The sequence below is a fragment of the Schistocerca gregaria genome, unplaced genomic scaffold (assembly GCF_023897955.1).
Source record: "Schistocerca gregaria isolate iqSchGreg1 unplaced genomic scaffold, iqSchGreg1.2 ptg000169l, whole genome shotgun sequence".
Classification (NCBI taxonomy): Eukaryota; Metazoa; Arthropoda; class Insecta; order Orthoptera; family Acrididae; genus Schistocerca; species Schistocerca gregaria.
In genome coordinates, this window is record NW_026061724.1 from 2,053,746 (window position 1) to 2,078,884 (window position 25,139).

The 25,139-nt window shown below is 27.1% G+C and overlaps 3 long non-coding RNA genes across 3 annotated transcripts in view; 1 reads left to right on the plus strand and 2 right to left on the minus strand.

The window, feature by feature from the left end:
* LOC126302232 (uncharacterized) overlaps positions 1-25,139 on the minus strand; it is a 179,977-nt gene that overhangs the window by 23,989 nt on the left and 130,849 nt on the right. The gene's annotated exons all lie outside the window — the stretch shown is intronic.
* LOC126302222 (uncharacterized) overlaps positions 1-25,139 on the plus strand; it is a 130,231-nt gene that overhangs the window by 23,912 nt on the left and 81,180 nt on the right. The gene's annotated exons all lie outside the window — the stretch shown is intronic.
* LOC126302226 (uncharacterized) overlaps positions 1-25,139 on the minus strand; it is a 51,228-nt gene that overhangs the window by 5,498 nt on the left and 20,591 nt on the right. The window lies entirely within an intron of this gene.

Sequence of the window (25,139 nt, forward strand, 5' to 3'; positions counted from 1 at the left end):
CACTTTCATTATGTATTATCTATAGGAGCAGTATTTGCAATTATAGGAGGTGTCATTCAATGATATCCACTATTTACAGGATTAACTATAAATAATACATGATTAAAAATCCAATTTACAATTATATTCATTGGAGTAAATTTAACATTCTTTCCTCAACACTTCCTAGGATTAGCAGGAATACCTCGACGATACTCTGACTACCCAGACGCATATACATCATGAAACGTAGTATCAAGAATTGGGTCTACAATTTCTATTGTAGGAATCATTATATTCATTGTAATTATATGAGAAAGAATGATTACAAACCGAGCAATTATATTTAGAGCTAACATAAGAAGATCAACAGAATGACTACAAAATAACCCTCCTGCAGAACATAGTTACTCAGAATTACCATTAATCTCTAGATTCTAATATGGCAGATTAGTGCAGTAGATTTAAGCTCTACAATTAAAGGTTTGACCTTTTATTAGAAAATATTTATTAATGGCAACATGATCAAATTTATCTCTTCAAGATGGAGCTTCACCATTAATGGAGCAATTATCATTCTTTCATGATCATACTATGGTCGTATTATTATTAATTACAGTAATTGTAGGTTATGCCCTAAGTTATATATTATTTATTGCCTATACTAACCGTAATATACTTCATGGACATTTAATTGAAACAATCTGAACAGCTTTACCAGCAATTACATTAATTTTTATTGCCCTTCCATCTTTACGACTATTATATTTACTTGATGATTCAGTAGATGCAATAATTACAATTAAAACCATTGGACGACAATGATATTGAAGATATGAATATTCAGACTTCATAGACGTAGAATTTGACACTTATATAACACCAGAACAAGACCTAGAAAATGATGGATTCCGACTACTAGATGTAGATAACCGAACAATCCTACCAATAAATACAGAAGTACGAGTATTAACAAGAGCATCAGATGTTCTACACTCATGAGCAGTTCCTGCATTAGGGGTTAAAATTGATGCAACGCCAGGTCGGTTAAATCAAGGAACATTCACAATAAATCGACCTGGATTATTCTTTGGACAATGCTCAGAAATCTGTGGAGCAAACCACAGATTTATACCAATTGTAATTGAAAGAACTTCAGTAAATTTATTTATTAAGTGATTATCTAAGATAATTTAAGGAGTTAGTTAAAATAAATAACATTAGAGTGTCAATCTAAAGTAACTAAAAAAAATTAGTACACCTTGAAATTCATCAGATGACTGAAAGTAAGTAATGGTCTCTTAAACCAAATAATAGTAAATTAACGACTACTTCTGATGGGGAAATTATATCCAAATCCCTCAAATATCCCCTCTTATATGATTCTCACTATTCATTATATTTTCAGCTACATTAATCTTGTTTAATCAAATAAACTTCTTCTCATTTAAACCTAACCTTATTAAAAGAGCAGAAAAAGGAACAATTGAAATAAAAAACTTAAATTGAAAATGATAACAAATCTATTCTCAACATTTGACCCATCAACTAACATCTTTAATTTATCATTAAATTGAACTAGAACATTTCTAGGACTATTATTAATCCCATCACTATTTTGACTTACACCATCACGAATTAACATTATCTGAAATAAACTAAATTTAACCTTACATAATGAATTTAAAACACTTCTTGGACCAAAATCATTTAATGGAACCACATTCATTTTCATCTCAATTTTTATTATAATATTATTTAACAATTTCATAGGATTATTCCCTTATATTTTTACTAGAACAAGACATTTAGCATTAACATTTGCAATTGCCCTACCTATATGGCTAAGATTTATATTATTTGGATGAATTAACCATACTAATCATATATTTACACACCTTGTACCACAAGGTACACCGCCTGCATTAATATCATATATAGTACTAATTGAAAGAATTAGTAATGTTATTCGACCAGGTACATTAGCAGTACGGTTGGCAGCAAATATAATTGCAGGACACTTATTATTAACCTTATTAGGAAACACAGGACCATCTATAGCAATAAACTTAATCTCATTACTAATTATTGGACAAATACTTCTATTAATTCTAGAATCAGCAGTAGCAATAATTCAAGCCTATGTTTTCTCAATTCTAAGAACTCTATATTCTAGAGAAGTATATTAAACCTATGTTAACAACTCACTCAAACCACCCATTCCACTTAGTAGACTATAGACCTTGACCATTAACAGGAGCAATTGGAGCAATAGTCCTAGTATCAGGACTAGCAAAATGATTCCACCTATTTAATATTAACTTATTCATAATTGGATTTGGAATTACCCTACTAACTATAATTCAATGATGACGAGATGTAGTACGAGAAGGAACATATCAAGGATTACATACAGGATTTGTATCAATTGGATTACGATGAGGAATAATTTTATTTATTGCATCAGAGGTATTATTTTTCGTTTCTTTTTTTTGAGCATTCTTTAGAAGAAGATTAGCACCAACAATTGAACTAGGAATACTATGACCTCCAATAGGAATTCAACCCTTTAACCCTATACAAATTCCATTACTTAATACAGCTATTCTTTTAGCATCAGGAGTAACAGTAACATGAGCACATCATAGTTTAATGGAATCTAATCATACTCAAGCACTACAAGGATTATTCTTCACAGTGTTATTAGGACTATACTTTACAATACTTCAAGCATATGAATATTGAGAAGCACCTTTTACCATTGCAGATGCAGTTTATGGATCAACATTCTTTGTTGCAACAGGATTCCATGGTTTACACGTAATTATTGGAACAATCTTTTTATCAACATGTCTACTTCGACACTCAATAAATCAATTTTCACCAAGACATCACTTTGGATTTGAAGCAGCAGCATGATACTGACACTTCGTAGACGTAGTATGATTATTCTTATATATCTCTATTTATTGATGAGGTAGATAATTGTTTTTCTAGTATAAATAGTACATTTGACTTCCAATCAGAAAGCTTGATATAAATCAAGAAAAACAATTCTAATTCTATCAACAAGAGTTTTCATTAGATTTATTATTCCAATAATTGTTATAATCCTGGCAACAACACAATCAAAAAAATTAATTAATGATCGAGAAAAAAGATCACCATTTGAATGTGGGTTTGATCCAAAAAGATCAGAACGAATACCATTCTCAATACGATTCTTCCTAATCGCAGTAATCTTTTTAATTTTTGATGTAGAAATTGCACTAATTCTACCAATTGTAATTATTTTTAAAACTTCAGACATTATAATCTGAACAGTATCAACAATATTTTTTATTCTAGTTCTATTAGGAGGACTATACCATGAATGAAACCAAGGAGCATTACAATGAGCAGAATAAAGGGTTGTAGTTAAATATAACATTTGGGTTGCATTCAAAAAGTTTTGATATTATCAATCAACCTTAAATAGAATAAGAAGCGAAATATTGCAGTCAGTTTCGACCTGGAAGATTGGTATGTACTACCCTTATTCTTATTAATTGAAGCCAAAAAGAGGCGTATTACTGTTAATAATATAATTGAACTATAATAGTTCCAATTAAGGAAATGTAAAGCCAATATGAAAGCTGCTAACTTTTTATATTAGCGGTTAAACTCCGTTAACATTTCTAAAATTTATATAGTTTAAATAAAACATTACATTTTCACTGTAAAAATAATATATCTATATTTATAAATACTTAAAAGTAAAAATACTTCCTTAACATCTTCAGTGTCACGCTCTAATTATAAGCTATTTAAGTAAACGAAAAACAATATTACCAAAATAAATATTCAAAAAATAAAAGTTAAAAGATAAATCTGGAAATTAGAATCATATCAACCTTGAATATAACCAATTAAATAAATAAATAATCTATATAAACCTTGACCACCAAGTAATTCACCTCAACCATAATCAAATGACTTAGATGAATAATAACCTATTTTTAAAGGAATATATCTAATAAACTTAGTTGAAAGAAAAGGTATAAATCATATAGAACCAGCAAATCTAACAAAAGAAAGTATACTTAAAGAAAATAAATTATGAGAAAAATCAAAATTAGAAATAAGATAACCTAAATAAGCACCTAAAATAACAACTGTAATAGTTAAAAACTTTAAATAATAAGGTAAAGCAATCACATGAGGAATAGGAAAAATTAATCAAGATAAAAGACTACCACCAAAAACAGCAACAAACAATAGACCAATTATTCCAAATGAAATATAATAACCCTTATCATCAAAAGAAAATCTAGAATAAAAATTATTATCACCAGATATTGAATAATAAAACAAACGAAAAGAATAAGAAGCAGTTAAACCAGTAGAAAAAAAATAAAGAAAAAAAATTAAACAATTAATTCATCTTAAACAAACCATCTCAAGAATTAAATCCTTTGAATAAAATCCCGCTAAAAAAGGTATTCCACACAAAGATAAACTAGAAACATTAAAACAAACTGAAGTTAAAGGTATGACATTAACAATTGATCCTATAAAACGAATATCCTGAGAATCCTTCAAATTATGAATTATTGAACCTGCACATATAAATAATAATGCCTTAAATAAAGCATGAGCCAATAAATGAAAAAATGCAAGCTTTGGATAACCTATAGCCAAAATTCTTATTATTAAACCAAGTTGTCTTAAAGTAGAAAGAGCAATAATCTTCTTTAAATCAAACTCAAAATTAGCGCCCAATCCAGCCTTAAATATAGTTATACAACCAATTAAAAGTAAAAATCAACCACAATTATAAGTATCCAATATTGGTCTAAAACGAATTAATAAATAAACACCAGCAGTAACAAGAGTAGAAGAATGAACTAAAGCAGAAACAGGAGTAGGAGCTGCTATAGCAGCAGGAAGTCATGAAGAGAAAGGAATCTGAGCTCTCTTAGTTATAGCTGCTAAAACAATTAATATAGTAATGAGCTTTATTTCAAAAGAATTAGAAATAAAATCATAATAATAAATATAATTTCAACCACCAAAATTTAACATTCATGCAATAGAAATTAAAATAGCAACATCACCAATACGATTAGAAAGTGCAGATAATATACCAGCACTATAAGATTTTACATTTTGATAATAAATAACTAAACAATAAGAAACTAAACGTAAACCATCTCAACCTAATAAAATTCTAATTAAATTAGGACTAATAATTAAAAAACCTATAGAAAGAATAAATATTAAAACAATAATAATAAAACGATTTATATTCTTTTCACCAGATATATAATCCTCTCTATAATAAATAACCAAAGAAGAAATATATATAACAAAAGATATAAAAATAAGAGATATTCAATCCAAAATTAAAGTTATAACAACTATAGAACCATTTAAATTGAAAAGCTCTCACTCAACAAAAACTCTATAGTCAATTATTAAATAATAAATACCTAAAATAAAAATTATAGTTCTCGAAATAAACAAAGAAAAAAAACTCAAAGAACAAATAGAAAATAAATTCACGGATTAAGATGAAAAACTTCATATCATTGATTCCACAAAACAATATTTTTAATTAAAATACTTAAGCAAACTAAACAAAGAAATATTCACCCTTTAAACAGAGAATATTTAAAGGCAATCAATGTAAAAGTAAAAGATGATATTCACGAAAATAACCAAGAGAACAAGTATAAACACCAGAATAATAATTCCCATGCTGAGAATAAGAATATATATACAAAGTATAAACAGCTGTAAAAAAAGATAAAAAAATCAAAGCAAAGAATCTAAAAGAAGATCAAGATATAATTCTATTTAATAATCTAATTTCACCTACCAAATTTAAAGAAGGAGGAGCAGCCATATTTGATGATCTTAAAAGAAATCATCATAAAGCCATTCTTGGCATCAAATTAATTATACCCTTGTTAATTAATAATCTTCGTCTACCTAAACGTTCATAAATAATATTAGATAAACAAAATAAACCAGAAGAACATAAACCATTAGAGAAAGAGAACCTACACAACCTCATCAATTCATAGTCATCAATCCACCAATAACCATTCTTATATGAGCAACAGAAGAATATGCAATTAAAGACTTTAAATCAACCTGACGAAAACAAATAAATCTTACAATAACACCCCCAGATAAACCTAAAGACAATCAAAAATAATTAAACTTTAAACCCAAATAAGAAAAAACCTTTATAACACGAAAAATACCATAACCACCTAACTTTAATAAAACACCAGCAAGAATTATTCTACCTGAAATAGGGGCCTCTACATGAGCCTTAGGAAGTCATAAATGAACCAAAAACATAGGTATCTTAACTAAAAAAGCCAAAATTATAAACACATAAAACATAAAATAATAAGAACCAAAATCAACCAATAAAGGAAAATATAAAGTATTAGAAAAATCATAAACCTTAAATAAAACTAATAATAAAGGTAATCTAGCAATCAAAGTATTAAAAATTAAATAAACACCAGCCTGCAAACGCTCAGGTTGATAACCCCAACCCAAAATTAAAAGTAAAGTAGGAACTAATCTAGCCTCAAAAAAAATATAAAAAGAAAGAAGACTTAATCTAGCAAATGAACAATAAAGCATAATTATTAAAATCAAAACCATAAAAACAAAAAAATTAGAATGATATGAACTTAAATAAACTGAACCTCTAGCAGTGATTATTAAAGAACAAATCCAAAAACTAAGTAAAATTAAACTAAAAGAAAAATAATCAATACCAAAATAATATCTAATTATATTCAAATCAGCATATGAATAAACACAAATTATAAAAACAAAACCCGACAGAAACATTAAAGAATGAACCAACCATCAACAATTATTTAATAAACAAAGAGGGATCAAAAAATAGTTATAAATAAATACTTTAACATAAAGATAAACCAATAGAATTAAAAAAATCATTACCATGAGAACGAATTATTGAAACTAAAATAGAAAGACCTAAAGCACCCTCACAAACAGAAAAAACTAAAAAAATAACAGGAAAAAAATAATCATAAACAAACTCAATAAGAAAAACAATAACTAACATAAATAAAGAAAGAACAATATATTCTAATCTCAAAAGAACTATTAATAAATGTTTACATTTAGAAGAAAAAACATAAACACCAGCAAAATAAATCAATAAAGAAGTAAAAATAGAGAATATAAACATTAGTTTTAATAGTTTAAAAAAAACGCCGGTCTTGTAAACCGGAAATAAGTCCAGCCCCCACTTTTAAAACTTCAGAGGTGGAAAAGCTTCCATCATCGGTCCCCAAAACCGGTATTTTAAATAAACTAACCCCTGAAATGATCAAAATAATAATTATATCATTATCAAATGTAATAAATATTAATTTTATTAAATTAAGACACCCAATATCAATAATGCTTTTTATTATCCTTCAAACCTTCCTAGTTGGATTAATAACAGGAACAATAATAGAAAGATATTGATTATCATATATTTTATTTTTAACATTTCTTGGTGGTATATTAGTATTATTTATTTACATTACAAGAATTGCATCAAACGAAATATTTCAGCCTAAATCAATCACTATAATTATTACATTAATAATGTGAGTATTTATCATATTAATATTAATTATTCTAGATATATCTATATTTATAGACTTTTTCAAAAACACCGAAACTATAAATATTGATAATTCAATCAATTATCAAGAAATAACAATATCTTTAGAAAAATTATATAATTGACCAACATTCATTATTACAATAATAATAATAATTTATTTATTTTTAGCACTACTAGCAGTTGTTAAAATCACCAATATTAATCAGGGACCTATTCGTAAAATAAGATAATTACTAATGAATAAACCCTTACGATTAAGACATCCTTTAATTAAAATTATTAATAACTCTTTAATTGACTTACTTGCCCCAACAAATATTTCATTTTGATGAAATTTTGGATCCCTATTAGGGTTATGTTTGGTAATTCAAATCGTAACTGGACTATTTTTAGCTATACATTATACATCAAATATTGAAATAGCATTCAGTAGTGTAGTACACATCTGCCGAGACGTAAATAATGGTTGAATTATCCGAACCTTACACGCAAATGGAGCATCTATATTTTTTATTTGTATTTACTTACATGTAGGACGGGGAATTTACTATGGATCTTATATATATATACATACCTGAATAATTGGTACAGTGATTTTATTTTTAGTTATAGCAACTGCATTTATAGGATATGTCTTACCCTGAGGCCAAATATCTTTTTGAGGTGCAACAGTAATTACTAATTTATTATCAGCAATCCCATACTTAGGAACAGATTTAGTCCAATGAGTATGAGGAGGATTCGCTGTTGATAATGCAACATTAAATCGATTCTTCACATTCCATTTTGTATTACCATTTATTATTGCTGCTATAGCAGCAATTCATTTATTTTTTCTTCACCAAACAGGATCTAATAATCCTCTTGGACTAAATGGAGATATTGAAAAAATTCCATTCCATCCATACTTTACCTTTAAGGATTCTATTACATTTGTAATAATAACATCATTATTAATTATACTATGTTTAATTAATCCTTACCTATTAGGAGATCCAGATAACTTTGTACCTGCCAACCCATTAGTAACACCAGTTCACATTCAACCAGAATGATATTTCCTATTTGCATATGCAATTCTACGATCTATCCCTAATAAGTTAGGAGGTGTTATTGCATTATTTTTATCAATTAGAATCTTAATAATTTTACCATTTTATAATAAAACACCATTCCGAGGCATTCAATTTTACCCTATTAATCAAATTTTATTCTGAATTATAGTAGTTGTTGTATGCTTACTAACGTGAATTGGTAAACGACCTGTTGAAGAACCTTATATTATAACAGGTCAAATCTTAACAATTATTTACTTCACATATTTCTTAATTAATGTCCATGTCGCAAACGCATGAGATAAATTAATTAAGGAATAAAGTTAATTAGCTTAGGAAAAGCATATGTTTTGAAAACATAAAATTATAAGTTTAACTCTTCTATTAACTTTTCTCAAAAAATTTCACTAAACAAATGAGATAAATAAAATCTTTAAACCAACAAAGAAAATAAAAAAATTCAAAGATAAAGGTAAAAAACTTTTTCAAGCTAAGTACATTAATTTATCATAACGGAACCGTGGTAATGTTCCACGAACCCAAATAAAACCAAAAGATATAATAGCAAGCTTAATAAAAAATATAAAAGAATAAAAATCACCGCCCAAAAAAATTAAAGCCAATAACATTCTTAAGAAGACAATTCTAGTATATTCAGCTAAAAAAATTAAAGTTAAACCACCCGCACCATACTCAATATTAAATCCTGAAACTAACTCAGATTCCCCTTCAGCAAAATCAAAAGGAGTACGATTAGTTTCAGCTAAGCAAGAAGCAAAACAAGCTAAAGCTAAAGGAAAAGAAATAATAATAAATCAACAATAAAGCTGATAGTTTATAAAATCAAACGTATTAAAACTACCAATTAAAATAATTAAAGACAATAAAATTAAAGCTAAACTAACTTCATAAGAAATTGTTTGAGCAACAGAACGAAGAGAACCTAATAATGAATAATTTGAATTAGAAGATCAACCAGCAATTATAACAGTATAAACACCTAATCTAGTACAACATAAAAAAAATAAAAATCCATAAGAAAAAGAACACATATAAGTTAAATAAGGAAAAATTACTCAAACGGCTAAAGAAATCATTAAATTAAAAACAGGGGAAAAATAATAAAGTAGGTAATTAGATATAATAGGAATTGGCTGCTCCTTACAAATTAACTTAATAGCATCTCTAAATGGCTGAGGAATTCCAACAAAACCTACCTTATTTGGACCCTTTCGAATCTGAAAATAACCTAAAACCTTACGCTCTAATAAAGTTAAAAAGGCAACACTAATTAAAACACAAATAACCAATAAAAGAAAATTCAAAATAAATATAAATAAATCATAAAGTATCAATACTATTTGTAGAAAAAATCTACATAAATGAATTCTAAATTCATAATATTCTTATCTTTATTATCTTTAGGTGGACTACCACCATTCCTTGGATTCTTACCAAAATGAAATGTAATACAATCATTAATAGAAAACAATATAACAACTATTATAACTGTATTAATCTTTAATTATATATAATAGAGAAGTTGTTGTGGTCATACATAGGGGCGTTTCTTTTTTTTTTTGTTAATGTTTGTGGTTTTTTTCTTTTTTTTTCTTTAAATATTTGAATCTTTTATTTTTTCCTGAATTAATAGATTTAAAATTTTCTTATTTTTTATTTTTAAAAGTTTTATTCTTGCTTGTTTATTCACTTTTTCTTTGTATTATATGTAAGTTTTGTTAGACTAAATGTTCTTTTTGCAGTAATTTGATTTAATTATCAAGTGATTTTGGATTTAGCAATTGATTTAGTATCGGCATAATTCGTGCCAGCAGCCGCGGTTATACGATTGATACAAGTGAATATTATTGGTTAAAACAGTTGTTTATATTATTAGGGTTGAAATATAAATTTGTAAGGTGAAATGTTAAAATTTATTTGTGGCCCTTTTTATGAATCTGTGAAATTTAAATAATAAACTAGGATTAGATACCCTATTATTTTAAATGTTAATTATATTTACCAGGGTAATATTAGTTAAGGTCTTTAAACCCAAAGAATTTGGCGGTATCTCATTCCATTCAGAGGAACCTACCCCATGATTGATAATACACGATTTACTCTACTTAATTTATTTGTTTGTATATCTCCGTTATCAGAGAATCTTTTTAGAGTTATAATTCTCAAGATTTATAATTATAAAATATTTCAGGTCAAGGTGCAGCTTATAGTTAAGAGGAGGTGGGTTACAATAGATTTTTGTTTATAACGGATTTGATAGTGAAATACTGTTAATGAAGGTGGATTTGATAGTAATTTAATTTATTTAATTTAACTGATATTGGCTCTGAGATGTGTACACATCGCCCGTCGCTCTCATTATTGATTATTCTATTTTATTTTAAAGTAGCTTCAATTTAGATGAGATAAGTCGTAACATAGTAGATGTACTGGAAAGTGTATCTAGGAAGAGTTTCAAGATATAACTTATTAGTAAAGTGTTTCATTTACACTGAAAATTTTTCTGTGCAAATCAGGATATCTTGATTATTTATTTTATTATATTTATTTTTTGTTTATTTAATTATTTAATATAAATAATTTTATTGTATTTTTGTCTTAGTATATTTTATAGGATTGATTTTTTAAATTATAGTTTATTGGTAATGTAAGTGTTTTATGAAATATTATTTTAAATTTTTTTAAGTAGATTTTATTTATTGTACCTTTTGTATCAGGGTTTATCAAAATTTTAGTATTTATTTTACTTGTCTCGATTTGGGTTGATTTATAAATAATTTATAGTTAATGTATCATAATAATTATTAAATTATTTATAGAAATAAGATGTTAATCGTTTCCCAAGATATCTAGTTTCTTAAGAAAAAATTTAATTTTTTAAAGTTATTTGTTTTTATTTAATTTTTTAAGTAAAAATATTAACTTATTTATTCTTTAAGGGATAAGCTTTGAAGTTAATAACCTATAATTTATTTTATAGAAATATAATAGAAAGCTTTAAACCAGCTGTCTTTAAGATTACGTTTTAGTTCATTATTTTTTATTTTGATTTTATAAATATTTTAGGTTTTTTATTAAGATTATTAATTTAATTTTAAAATTTTTGTAATAATGATAGAATTAGTATATTTATTTGTATGAAATTTTTACCTTGTGAACTTATTATAAGGAACTAGGCAAAATTGATTTCCGCCTGTTTATCAAAAACATGTCCTCTTGTTTATATTTTGAGGTCTGGCCTGCTCACTGAGCGTATTTTTAAAGAGCCGCGGTATTTTGACCGTGCAAAGGTAGCATAATCATTAGTCTCTTAATTAGTGGCTGGAATGAATGGCTTGACGAGAAATCAACTGTCTCTTAATAAATTTTTGAATTTAACTTTTGAGTCAAAAGGCTTAAATTCTTCTTTAGGACGAGAAGACCCTATAGAGCTTGACATTTTACTTTTATATAGTTTTTTGTTTGTCTTTCTATATTTAATGATGATGTTTTGTTGGGGTGACATGAAGAATAGATAAACTCTTCATTATTATATCATTTATTTATGTTTGTTATTTTGATCCATAATTTATGATCATAAGATTAAGTTACCTTAGGGATAACAGCGTAATTGTTTTTGAGAGCTCATATCGACAAAGCAGATTGCGACCTCGATGTTGGATTAAGAAAAATTTTGGGTGCAGGAGCCCAATGATTAGGTCTGTTCGACCTTTAAATTCTTACATGATCTGAGAAACACTTTACTAATAAGTTATATCTTGAAACTCTTCCTAGATACACTTTCCAGTACATCTACTATGTTACGACTTATCTCATCTAAATTGAAGCTACTTTAAAATAAAATAGAATAATCAATAATGAGAGCGACGGGCGATGTGTACACATCTCAGAGCCAATATTAGTTAAATTAAATAAATTAAATTACTATCAAATCCACCTTCATTAACAGTATTTCACTATCAAATCCGTTATAAACAAAAATCTATTGTAACCCACCTCCTCTTAACTATAAGCTGCACCTTGACCTGAAATATTTTATAATTATAAATCTTGAGAATTATAACTCTAAAAAGATTCTCTGATAACGGAGATATACAAACAAATAAATTAAGTAGAGTAAATCGTGTATTATCAATCATGGGGTAGGTTCCTCTGAATGGAATGAGATACCGCCAAATTCTTTGGGTTTAAAGACCTTAACTAATATTACCCTGGTAAATATAATTAACATTTAAAATAATAGGGTATCTAATCCTAGTTTATTATTTAAATTTCACAGATTCATAAAAAGGGCCACAAATAAATTTTAACATTTCACCTTACAAATTTATATTTCAACCCTAATAATATAAACAACTGTTTTAACCAATAATATTCACTTGTATCAATCGTATAACCGCGGCTGCTGGCACGAATTATGCCGATACTAAATCAATTGCTAAATCCAAAATCACTTGATAATTAAATCAAATTACTGCAAAAAGAACATTTAGTCTAACAAAACTTACATATAATACAAAGAAAAAGTGAATAAACAAGCAAGAATAAAACTTTTAAAAATAAAAAATAAGAAAATTTTAAATCTATTAATTCAGGAAAAAATAAAAGATTCAAATATTTAAAGAAAAAAAAAGAAAAAAACCACAAACATTAACAAAAAAAAAAAAGAAACGCCCCTATGTATGACCACAACAACTTCTCTATTATATATAATTAAAGATTAATACAGTTATAATAGTTGTTATATTGTTTTCTATTAATGATTGTATTACATTTCATTTTGGTAAGAATCCAAGGAATGGTGGTAGTCCACCTAAAGATAATAAAGATTAGAATATTATGAATTTAGAATTCATTTATGTAGATTTTTTCTACAAATAGTATTGATACTTTATGATTTATTTATATTTATTTTGAATTTTCTTTTATTGGTTATTTGTGTTTTAATTAGTGTTGCCTTTTTAACTTTATTAGAGCATAAGGTTTTAGGTTATATTCAGATTCGAAAGGGTCCAAATAAGGTAGGTTTTGTTGGAATTCCTCAGCCATTTAGAGATGCTATTAAGTTAATTTGTAAGGAGCAGCCAATTCCTATTATATCTAATTACCTACTTTATTATTTTTCCCCTGTTTTTAATTTAATGATTTCTTTAGCCGTTTGAGTAATTTTTCCTTATTTAACTTATATGTGTTCTTTTTCTTATGGATTTTTATTTTTTTTATGTTGTACTAGATTAGGTGTTTATACTGTTATAATTGCTGGTTGATCTTCTAATTCAAATTATTCATTATTAGGTTCTCTTCGTTCTGTTGCTCAAACAATTTCTTATGAAGTTAGTTTAGCTTTAATTTTATTGTCTTTAATTATTTTAATTGGTAGTTTTAATATGTTTGATTTTATAAACTATCAGCTTTATTGTTGATTTATTATTATTTCTTTTCCTTTAGCTTTAGCTTGTTTTGCTTCTTGCTTAGCTGAAACTAATCGTACTCCTTTTGATTTTGCTGAAGGGGAATCTGAGTTAGTTTCAGGATTTAATATTGAGTATGGTGCGGGTGGTTTTACTTTAATTTCTGTAGCTGAATATACTAGAATTGTCTTCATAAGAATGTTATTGGCTTTAATTTTTTTGGGCGGTGATTTTTATTCTTTTATATTTTTTATTAAGCTTGCTATTATATCTTTTGGTTTTATTTGGGTTCGTGGAACATTACCACGGTTCCGTTATGATAAATTAATGTACTTAGCTTGAAAAAGTTTTTTACCTTTATCTTTGATTTTTTTTATTTTCTTTGTTGGTTTAAAGATTTTATTTATCTCATTTGTTTAGTGAAATTTTTTGAGAAAAGTTAATAGAAGAGTTAAACTTCTAATTTTATGTTTTCAAAACATATGCTTTTCCTAAGCTAATTAACTTTATTCCTTAATTAATTTATCTCATGCGTTTGCGACATGGACATTAATTAAGAAATATGTGAAGTAAATAATTGTTAAGATTTGACCTGTTATAATATAAGGTTCTTCAACAGGTCGTTTACCAATTCACGTTAGTAAGCATACAACAACTACTATAATTCAGAATAAAATTTGATTAATAGGGTAAAATTGAATGCCTCGCAATGGTGTTTTATTATAAAATGGTAAAATTATTAAGATTCCAATTGATAAAAATAATGCAATAACACCTCCTAACTTATTAGGGATAGATCGTAGAATTGCATATGCAAATAGGAAATATCATTCTGGTTGAATGTGAACTGGTGTTACTAATGGGTTGGCAGGTACAAAGTTATCTGGATCTCCTAATAGGTAAGGATTAATTAAACATAGTATAATTAATAATGATGTTATTATTACAAATGTAATAGAATCCTTAAAGCTAAAGTATGGATGGAATGGAATTTTTTCAATATCTCCATTTAGTCCAAGAGGATTATTAGATCCTGTTTGGTGAAGAAAAAATAAATGAATTGCTGCTATAGCAGCAATAATAAATGGTAATACAAAATGGAATGTGAAGAATCGATTTAATGTTGCATTATCAACAGCGAATCCTCCTCATACTCATTGGACTAAATCTGTTCCTAAGTATGGGATTGCTGATAATAAATTAGTAATTACTGTTGCACCTCAAAAAGATATTTGGCCTCAGGGTAAGACATATCCTATAAATGCAGTTGCTATAACTAAAAATAAAATCACTGTACCAATTATTCAGGTATGTATATATATATAAGATCCATAGTAAATTCCCCGTCCTACATGTAAGTAAATACAAATAAAAAATATAGATGCTCCATTTGCGTGTAAGGTTCGGATAATTCAACCATTATTTACGTCTCGGCAGATGTGTACTACACTACTGAATGCTATTTCAATATTTGATGTATAATGTATAGCTAAAAATAGTCCAGTTACGATTTGAATTACCAAACATAACCCTAATAGGGATCCAAAATTTCATCAAAATGAAATATTTGTTGGGGCAGGTAAGTCAATTAAAGAGTTATTAATAATTTTAATTAAAGGATGTCTTAATCGTAAGGGTTTATTCATTAGTAATTATCTTATTTTACGAATAGGTCCCTGATTAATATTGGTGATTTTAACAACTGCTAGTAGTGCTAAAAATAAATAAATTATTATTATTATTGTAATAATGAATGTTGGTCAATTATATAATTTTTCTAAAGATATTGTTATTTCTTGATAATTGATTGAATTATCAATATTTATAGTTTCGGTGTTTTTGAAAAAGTCTATAAATATAGATATATCTAGAATAATTAATATTAATATGATAAATACTCACATTATTAATGTAATAATTATAGTGATTGATTTAGGCTGAAATATTTCGTTTGATGCAATTCTTGTAATGTAAATAAATAATACTAGTATACCACCAAGAAATGTTAAAAATAAAATATATGATAATCAATATCTTTCTATTATTGTTCCTGTTATTAATCCAACTAGGAAGGTTTGAAGGATAATAAAAAGCATTATTGATATTGGGTGTCTTAATTTAATAAAATTAATATTTATTACATTTGATAATGATATAATTATTATTTTGATCATTTCAGGGGTTAGTTTATTTAAAATACCGGTTTTGGGGACCGATGATGGAAGCTTTTCCACCTCTGAAGTTTTAAAAGTGGGGGCTGGACTTATTTCCGGTTTACAAGACCGGCGTTTTTTTTAAACTATTAAAACTAATGTTTATATTCTCTATTTTTACTTCTTTATTGATTTATTTTGCTGGTGTTTATGTTTTTTCTTCTAAACGTAAACATTTATTAATGGTTCTTTTGAGATTAGAATATATTGTTCTTTCTTTATTTATGTTAGTTATTGTTTTTCTTATTGAGTTTGATTATGATTATTTTTTTCCTGTTATTTTTTTATTTTTTTCTGTTTGTGAGGGTGCTTTAGGTCTTTCTATTTTAGTTTCAATAATTCGTTCTCATGGTAATGATTTTTTTAATTCTTTTGGTTTATCTTTATGTTAAAGTATTTATTTATAACTATTTTTTTGATCCCTCTTTGTTTATTAAATAATTGTTGATGGTTGGTTCATTCTTTAATGTTTCTGTCGGGTTTTGTTTTTATATTTTGTGTTTATTCATATGCTGATTTGAATATAATTAGATATTATTTTGGTATTGATTATTTTTCTTTTAGTTTAATTTTACTTATTTTTTGGATTTGTTCTTTAATAATCACTGCTAGAGGTTCAGTTTATTTAAGTTCATATCATTCTAATTTTTTTGTTTTTATGGTTTTGATTTTAATAATTATGCTTTATTGTTCATTTGCTAGATTAAGTCTTCTTTCTTTTTATAATTTTTTTGAGGCTAGATTAGTTCCTACTTTACTTGTAATTTTGGGTTGGGGTTATCAACCTGAGCGTTTGCAGGCTGGTGTTTATTTAATTTTTTATACTTTGGTTGCTAGATTACCTTTATTATTAGTTTTATTTAAGGTTTATGATTTTTCTAATACTTTATATTTTCCTTTATTGGTTGATTTTGGTTCTTATTATTTTATGTTTTATGTATTTACAATTTTGGCTTTTTTAGTTAAGATACCTATGTTTTTGGTTCATTTATGACTTCCTAAGGCTCATGTAGAGGCCCCTATTTCAGGTAGAATAATTCTTGCTGGTGTTTTATTAAAGTTAGGTGGTTATGGTATTTTTCGTGTTATAAAGGTTTTTTCTTATTTGGGTTTAAAGTTTAATAATTTTTGATTGTCTTTAGGTTTATCTGGGGGTGTTATTGTAAGATTTATTTGTTTTCGTCAGGTTGATTTAAAGTCTTTAATTGCATATTCTTCTGTTGCTCATATAAGAATGGTTATTGGTGGATTGATGACTATGAATTGATGAGGTTGTGTAGGTTCTCTTTCTCTAATGGTTTATGTTCTTCTGGTTTATTTTGTTTATCTAATATTATTTATGAACGTTTAGGTAGATGAAGATTATTAATTAACAAGGGTATAATTAATTTGATGCCAAGAATGGCTTTATGATGATTTCTTTTAAGATCATCAAATATGGCTGCTCCTCCTTCTTTAAATTTGGTAGGTGAAATTAGATTATTAAATAGAATTATATCTTGATCTTCTTTTAGATTCTTTGCTTTGATTTTTTTATCTTTTTTTACAGCTGTTTATACTTTGTATATATATTCTTATTCTCAGCATGGGAATTATTATTCTGGTGTTTATACTTGTTCTCTTGGTTATTTTCGTGAATATCATCTTTTACTTTTACATTGATTGCCTTTAAATATTCTCTGTTTAAAGAATGAATATTTCTTTGTTTAGTTTGCTTAAGTATTTTAATTAAAAATATTGTTTTGTGGAATCAATGATATGAAGTTTTTCATCTTAGGCCGTGAATTTATTTTCTATTTGTTCTTTGAGTTTTTTTTCTTTGTTTATTTCTAGAACTATAATTTTTATTTTAGGTATTTATTATTTAATAATTGATTATAGAGTTTTTGTTGAGTGAGAGCTTTTCAATTTAAATGGTTCTATAGTTGTTATAACTTTAATTTTGGATTGAATATCTCTTATTTTTATATCTTTTGTTATATATATTTCTTCTTTGGTTATTTATTATAGAGAGGATTATATATCTGGTGAAAAGAATATAAATCGTTTTATTATTATTGTTTTAATATTTATTCTTTCTATAGGTTTTTTAATTATTAGTCCTAATTTAATTAGAATTTTATTAGGTTGAGATGGTTTAGGTTTAGTTTCTTATTGTTTAGTTATTTATTATCAAAATGTAAAATCTTATAGTGCTGGTATATTAACTGCACTTTCTAATCGTATTGGTGATGTTGCTATTTTAATTTCTATTGCATGAATGTTAAATTTTGGTGGTTGAAATTATATTTATTATTATGATTTTATTTCTAATTCTTTTGAAATAAAGCTCATTACTATATTAATTGTTTTAGCAGCTATAACTAAGAGAGCTCAGATTCCTTTCTCTTCATTACTTCCTGCTGCTATAGCAGCTCCTACTCCTGTTTCTGCTTTAGTTCATTCTTCTACTCTTGTTACTGCTGGTGTTTATTTATTAATTCGTTTTAGACCAATATTGGATACTTATAATTGTGGTTGATTTTTAATTTTAATTGGTTGTATAACTATATTTATGGCTGGATTGGGCGCTAATTTTGAGTTTGATTTAAAGAAGATTATTGCTCTTTCTACTTTAAGACAACTTGGTTTAATGATAAGAATTTTGGCTATAGGTTATCCAAAGCTTGCATTTTTTCATTTATTGGCTCATGCTTTATTTAAGGCATTATTATTTATATGTGCAGGTTCAATAATTCATAATTTGAAGGATTCTCAGGATATTCGTTTTATAGGATCAATTGTTAATTTCATACCTTTAACTTCAGTTTGTTTTAATGTTTCTAGTTTATCTTTGTGTGGAATACCTTTCTTAGCGGGATTTTATTCAAAGGATTTAATTCTTGAGATGGTTTGTTTAAGATGAATTAATTGTTTAATTTTTTTCTTTATTTTTTTTCTACTGGTTTAACTGCTTCTTATTCTTTTCGTTTGTTTTATTATTCAATATCTGGTGATAATAATTTTTATTCTAGATTTTCTTTTGATGATAAGGGTTATTATATTTCATTTGGAATAATTGGTCTATTGTTTGTTGCTGTTTTTGGTGGTAGTCTTTTATCTTGATTAATTTTTCCTATTCCTCATGTGATTGCTTTACCTTATTATTTAAAGTTTTTAACTATTACAGTTGTTATTTTAGGTGCTTATTTAGGTTATCTTATTTCTAATTTTGATTTTTCTCATAATTTATTTTCTTTAAGTATACTTTCTTTTTTTAGATTTGCTGGTTCTATATGATTTATACCTTTTCTTTCAACTAAGTTTATTAGATATATTCCTTTAAAAATAGGTTATTATTCATCTAAGTCATTTGATTATGGTTGAGGTGAATTACTTGGTGGTCAAGGTTTATATAGATTATTTATTTATTTAATTGGTTATATTCAAGGTTGATATGATTCTAATTTCAAGATTTATCTTTTAACTTTTATTTTTTGAATATTTATTTTGGTAATATTGTTTTTCGTTTACTTAAATAGCTTATAATTAGAGCGTGACACTGAAGATGTTAAGGAAGTATTTTTACTTTTAAGTATTTATAAATATAGATATATTATTTTTACAGTGAAAATGTAATGTTTTATTTAAACTATATAAATTTTAGAAATGTTAACGGAGTTTAACCGCTAATATAAAAAGTTAGCAGCTTTCATATTGGCTTTACATTTCCTTAATTGGAACTATTATAGTTCAATTATATTATTAACAGTAATACGCCTCTTTTTGGCTTCAATTAATAAGAATAAGGGTAGTACATACCAATCTTCCAGGTCGAAACTGACTGCAATATTTCGCTTCTTATTCTATTTAAGGTTGATTGATAATATCAATACTTTTTGAATGCAACCCAAATGTTATATTTAACTACAACCCTTTATTCTGCTCATTGTAATGCTCCTTGGTTTCATTCATGGTATAGTCCTCCTAATAGAACTAGAATAAAAAATATTGTTGATACTGTTCAGATTATAATGTCTGAAGTTTTAAAAATAATTACAATTGGTAGAATTAGTGCAATTTCTACATCAAAAATTAAAAAGATTACTGCGATTAGGAAGAATCGTATTGAGAATGGTATTCGTGCTGATCTTTTTGGATCAAACCCACATTCAAATGGTGATCTTTTTTCTCGATCATTAATTAATTTTTTTGATAGTGTTGTTGCCAGGATTATAACAATTATTGGAATAATAAATCTAATGAAAACTCTTGTTGATAGAATTAGAATTGTTTTTCTTGATTTATATCAAGCTTTCTGATTGGAAGTCAAATGTACTATTTATACTAGAAAAACAATTATCTACCTCATCAATAAATAGAGATATATAAGAATAATCATACTACGTCTACGAAGTGTCAGTATCATGCTGCTGCTTCAAATCCAAAGTGATGTCTTGGTGAAAATTGATTTATTGAGTGTCGAAGTAGACATGTTGATAAAAAGATTGTTCCAATAATTACGTGTAAACCATGGAATCCTGTTGCAACAAAGAATGTTGATCCATAAACTGCATCTGCAATGGTAAAAGGTGCTTCTCAATATTCATATGCTTGAAGTATTGTAAAGTATAGTCCTAATAACACTGTGAAGAATAATCCTTGTAGTGCTTGAGTATGATTAGATTCCATTAAACTATGATGTGCTCATGTTACTGTTACTCCTGATGCTAAAAGAATAGCTGTATTAAGTAATGGAATTTGTATAGGGTTAAAGGGTTGAATTCCTATTGGAGGTCATAGTATTCCTAGTTCAATTGTTGGTGCTAATCTTCTTCTAAAGAATGCTCAAAAAAAATAAACGAAAAATAATACCTCTGATGCAATAAATAAAATTATTCCTCATCGTAATCCAATTGATACAAATCCTGTATGTAATCCTTGATATGTTCCTTCTCGTACTACATCTCGTCATCATTGAATTATAGTTAGTAGGGTAATTCCAAATCCAATTATGAATAAGTTAATATTAAATAGGTGGAATCATTTTGCTAGTCCTGATACTAGGACTATTGCTCCAATTGCTCCTGTTAATGGTCAAGGTCTATAGTCTACTAAGTGGAATGGGTGGTTTGAGTGAGTTGTTAACATAGGTTTAATATACTTCTCTAGAATATAGAGTTCTTAGAATTGAGAAAACATAGGCTTGAATTATTGCTACTGCTGATTCTAGAATTAATAGAAGTATTTGTCCAATAATTAGTAATGAGATTAAGTTTATTGCTATAGATGGTCCTGTGTTTCCTAATAAGGTTAATAATAAGTGTCCTGCAATTATATTTGCTGCCAACCGTACTGCTAATGTACCTGGCCGAATAACATTACTAATTGTTTCAATTAGTACTATAAATGATATTAATGCAGGCGGTGTACCTTGTGGTACAAGGTGTGTAAATATATGATTAGTATGGTTAATTCATCCAAATAATATAAATCTTAGCCATATAGGTAGGGCAATTGCAAATGTTAATGCTAAATGTCTTGTTCTAGTAAAAATATAAGGGAATAATCCTATGAAATTGTTAAATAATATTATAATAAAAATTGAGATGAAAATGAATGTTGTTCCATTAAATGATTTTGGTCCAAGAAGTGTTTTAAATTCATTATGTATGGTTAAATTTAGTTTATTTCAGATAATGTTAATTCGTGATGGTGTAAGTCAAAATAGTGATGGGATTAATAATAGTCCTAGAAATGTTCTAGTTCAATTTAATGATAAATTAAAGATGTTAGTTGATGGGTCAAATGTTGAGAATAGATTTGTTATCATTTTCAATTTAAGTTTTTTATTTCCATTGTTCCTTTTTCTGCTCTTTTAATAAGGTTAGGTTTAAATGAGAAGAAGTTTATATGATTAAACAAGATTAATGTAGCTGAAAATATAATGAATAGTGAGAATCATATAAGAGGGGATATTTGAGGGATTTGGATATAATTTCCCCATCAGAAGTAGTCGTTAATTTACTATTATTTGGTTTAAGAGACCATTACTTACTTTCAGTCATCTGATGAATTTCAAGGTGTACTAATTTTTTTTAGTTACTTTAGATTGACACTCTAATGTTATTTATTTTAACTAACTCCTTAAATTATGTTAGATAATCACTTAATAAATAAATTTACTGAAGTTCTTTCAATTACAATTGGTATAAATCTGTGGTTTGCTCCACAGATTTCTGAGCATTGTCCAAAGAATAATCCAGGTCGATTTATTGTGAATGTTCCTTGATTTAACCGACCTGGCGTTGCATCAATTTTAACCCCTAATGCAGGAACTGCTCATGAGTGTAGAACATCTGATGCTCTTGTTAATACTCGTACTTCTGTATTTATTGGTAGGATTGTTCGGTTATCTACATCTAGTAGTCGGAATCCATCATTTTCTAGGTCTTGTTCTGGTGTTATATAAGTGTCAAATTCTACGTCTATGAAGTCTGAATATTCATATCTTCAATATCATTGTCGTCCAATGGTTTTAATTGTAATTATTGCATCTACTGAATCATCAAGTAAATATAATAGTCGTAATGATGGAAGGGCAATAAAAATTAATGTAATTGCTGGTAAAGCTGTTCAGATTGTTTCAATTAAATGTCCATGAAGTATATTACGGTTAGTATAGGCAATAAATAATATACAACTTAGGGCATAACCTACAATTACTGTAATTAATAATAATACGACTATAGTATGATCATGAAAGAATGATAATTGCTCCATTAATGGTGAAGCTCCATCTTGAAGAGATAAATTTGATCATGATGCCATTAATAAATATTTTCTAATAAAAGGTCAAACCTTTATTTGTAGAGCTTAAATCTACTGCACTAATCTGCCATATTAGAATCTAGAGATTAATGGTAATTCTGAGTAACTATGTTCTGCAGGAGGGTTATTTTGTAGTCATTCTGTTGATCTTCTTATGTTAGCTCTAAATATAATTGCTCGGTTTGTAATCATTCTTTCTCATATAATTACAATGAATATAATGATTCCTACAATAGAAATTGTAGACCCAATTCTTGATACTACGTTTCATGATGTATATGCGTCTGGGTAGTCAGAGTATCGTCGAGGTATTCCTGCTAATCCTAGGAAGTGTTGAGGAAAGAATGATAAATTTACTCCAATGAATATAATTGTAAATTGGATTTTTAATCATGTATTATTTATAGTTAATCCTGTAAATAGTGGATATCATTGAATGACACCTCCTATAATTGCAAATACTGCTCCTATAGATAATACATAATGAAAGTGGGCTACTACATAATATGTATCATGTAATACAATATCAAGTGATGAATTTGCTAATACTAATCCTGTTAATCCACCAATTGTAAATAGGAAAATAAATCCTAGAGCTCATAATAATGGTGGATTGAACTTGAATTTAGTTCCATATAATGTAGCTAATCATCTAAATACCTTAATAAGTTGTAGGTACAGCAATAATTATTGTTGCTGATGTAAAATATGCTCGTGTGTCAACATCCATTCCTACTGTAAATATATGATGTGCTCATACAATAAATCCTATTAGTCCAATTGATAGTATAGCATAAATTATACCTAATGTTCCAAATGATTCAATTTTTCCTCTTTCTTGACATACAATATGTGAAATAATTCCGAACCCCGGTAGAATTAAAATATAAACTTCTGGGTGTCCAAAGAATCAAAATAGATGTTGATATAGAATTGGGTCACCCCCTCCTGCAGGGTCAAAGAATGATGTATTTAAATTTCGATCTGTTAATAATATAGTAATAGCTCCTGCTAAAACTGGAAGTGAAAGAAGGAGAAGTAATGCTGTAATAGCTACAGATCATACAAATAAAGGTGTTTGATCTAAAGTTATACTTTCTGATCGTATATTAATTGCTGTTGTAATGAAATTCACTGCACCAAGAATAGATGATACACCTGCTAAGTGCAGTGAAAAAATAGCTAGATCTACAGATGCACCCCCGTGTGCAATAGCTCCTGCTAGAGGAGGGTAAACTGTTCATCCTGTACCAGCACCATTATCTACTATAGAAGATGTAAGAAGAAGGGTTAGTGAAGGTGGTAGTAATCAAAAACTTATATTATTTATTCGTGGAAATGCTATATCTGGTGCACCAATTATTAGTGGAACAAGTCAATTACCAAATCCACCAATTATAATAGGTATTACTATAAAGAAAATTATTACGAATGCGTGAGCTGTAATAATAACATTATAAATCTGGTCATCCCCAATTAGAGATCCGGGTTGGCCAAGTTCAGCACGAATAAGTATTCTTATTGATGTTCCTACTATTCCTGCTCATGCTCCAAATATGAAGTATAAAGTACCAATGTCCTTATGGTTTGTTGAGAATAATCATTTTTGCGGTAAGATGGCTGAATATTAGGTGGTAGACTGTAAATCTACTTATGAGATGTTTTCTCTCTTATCATATTTAGGTCTTATATTCAATTATGATTCTAGACTGCAATTGTAGAGGTGGAAAATTTTACTAAGGCCTAAAAGATTATTCTTTTAATTATAACTTTGACGGATATTAGTTTGATTAACTTAAGTCCTTAGTATAATGAAATTAAGGTTGATGTTGAAATCAATCCTATTGTTGAAATTATTACTGTTATAGGAAGAATGATTCTTGATTTTTGGGACTTTATCTTTATAGATCACGAATTTTCTGTGTATGATATAATTAGAGCTGAGAATCTAATATGTATATAGTAGTAGAGTGTAATTGTAGTTAATACAACTATA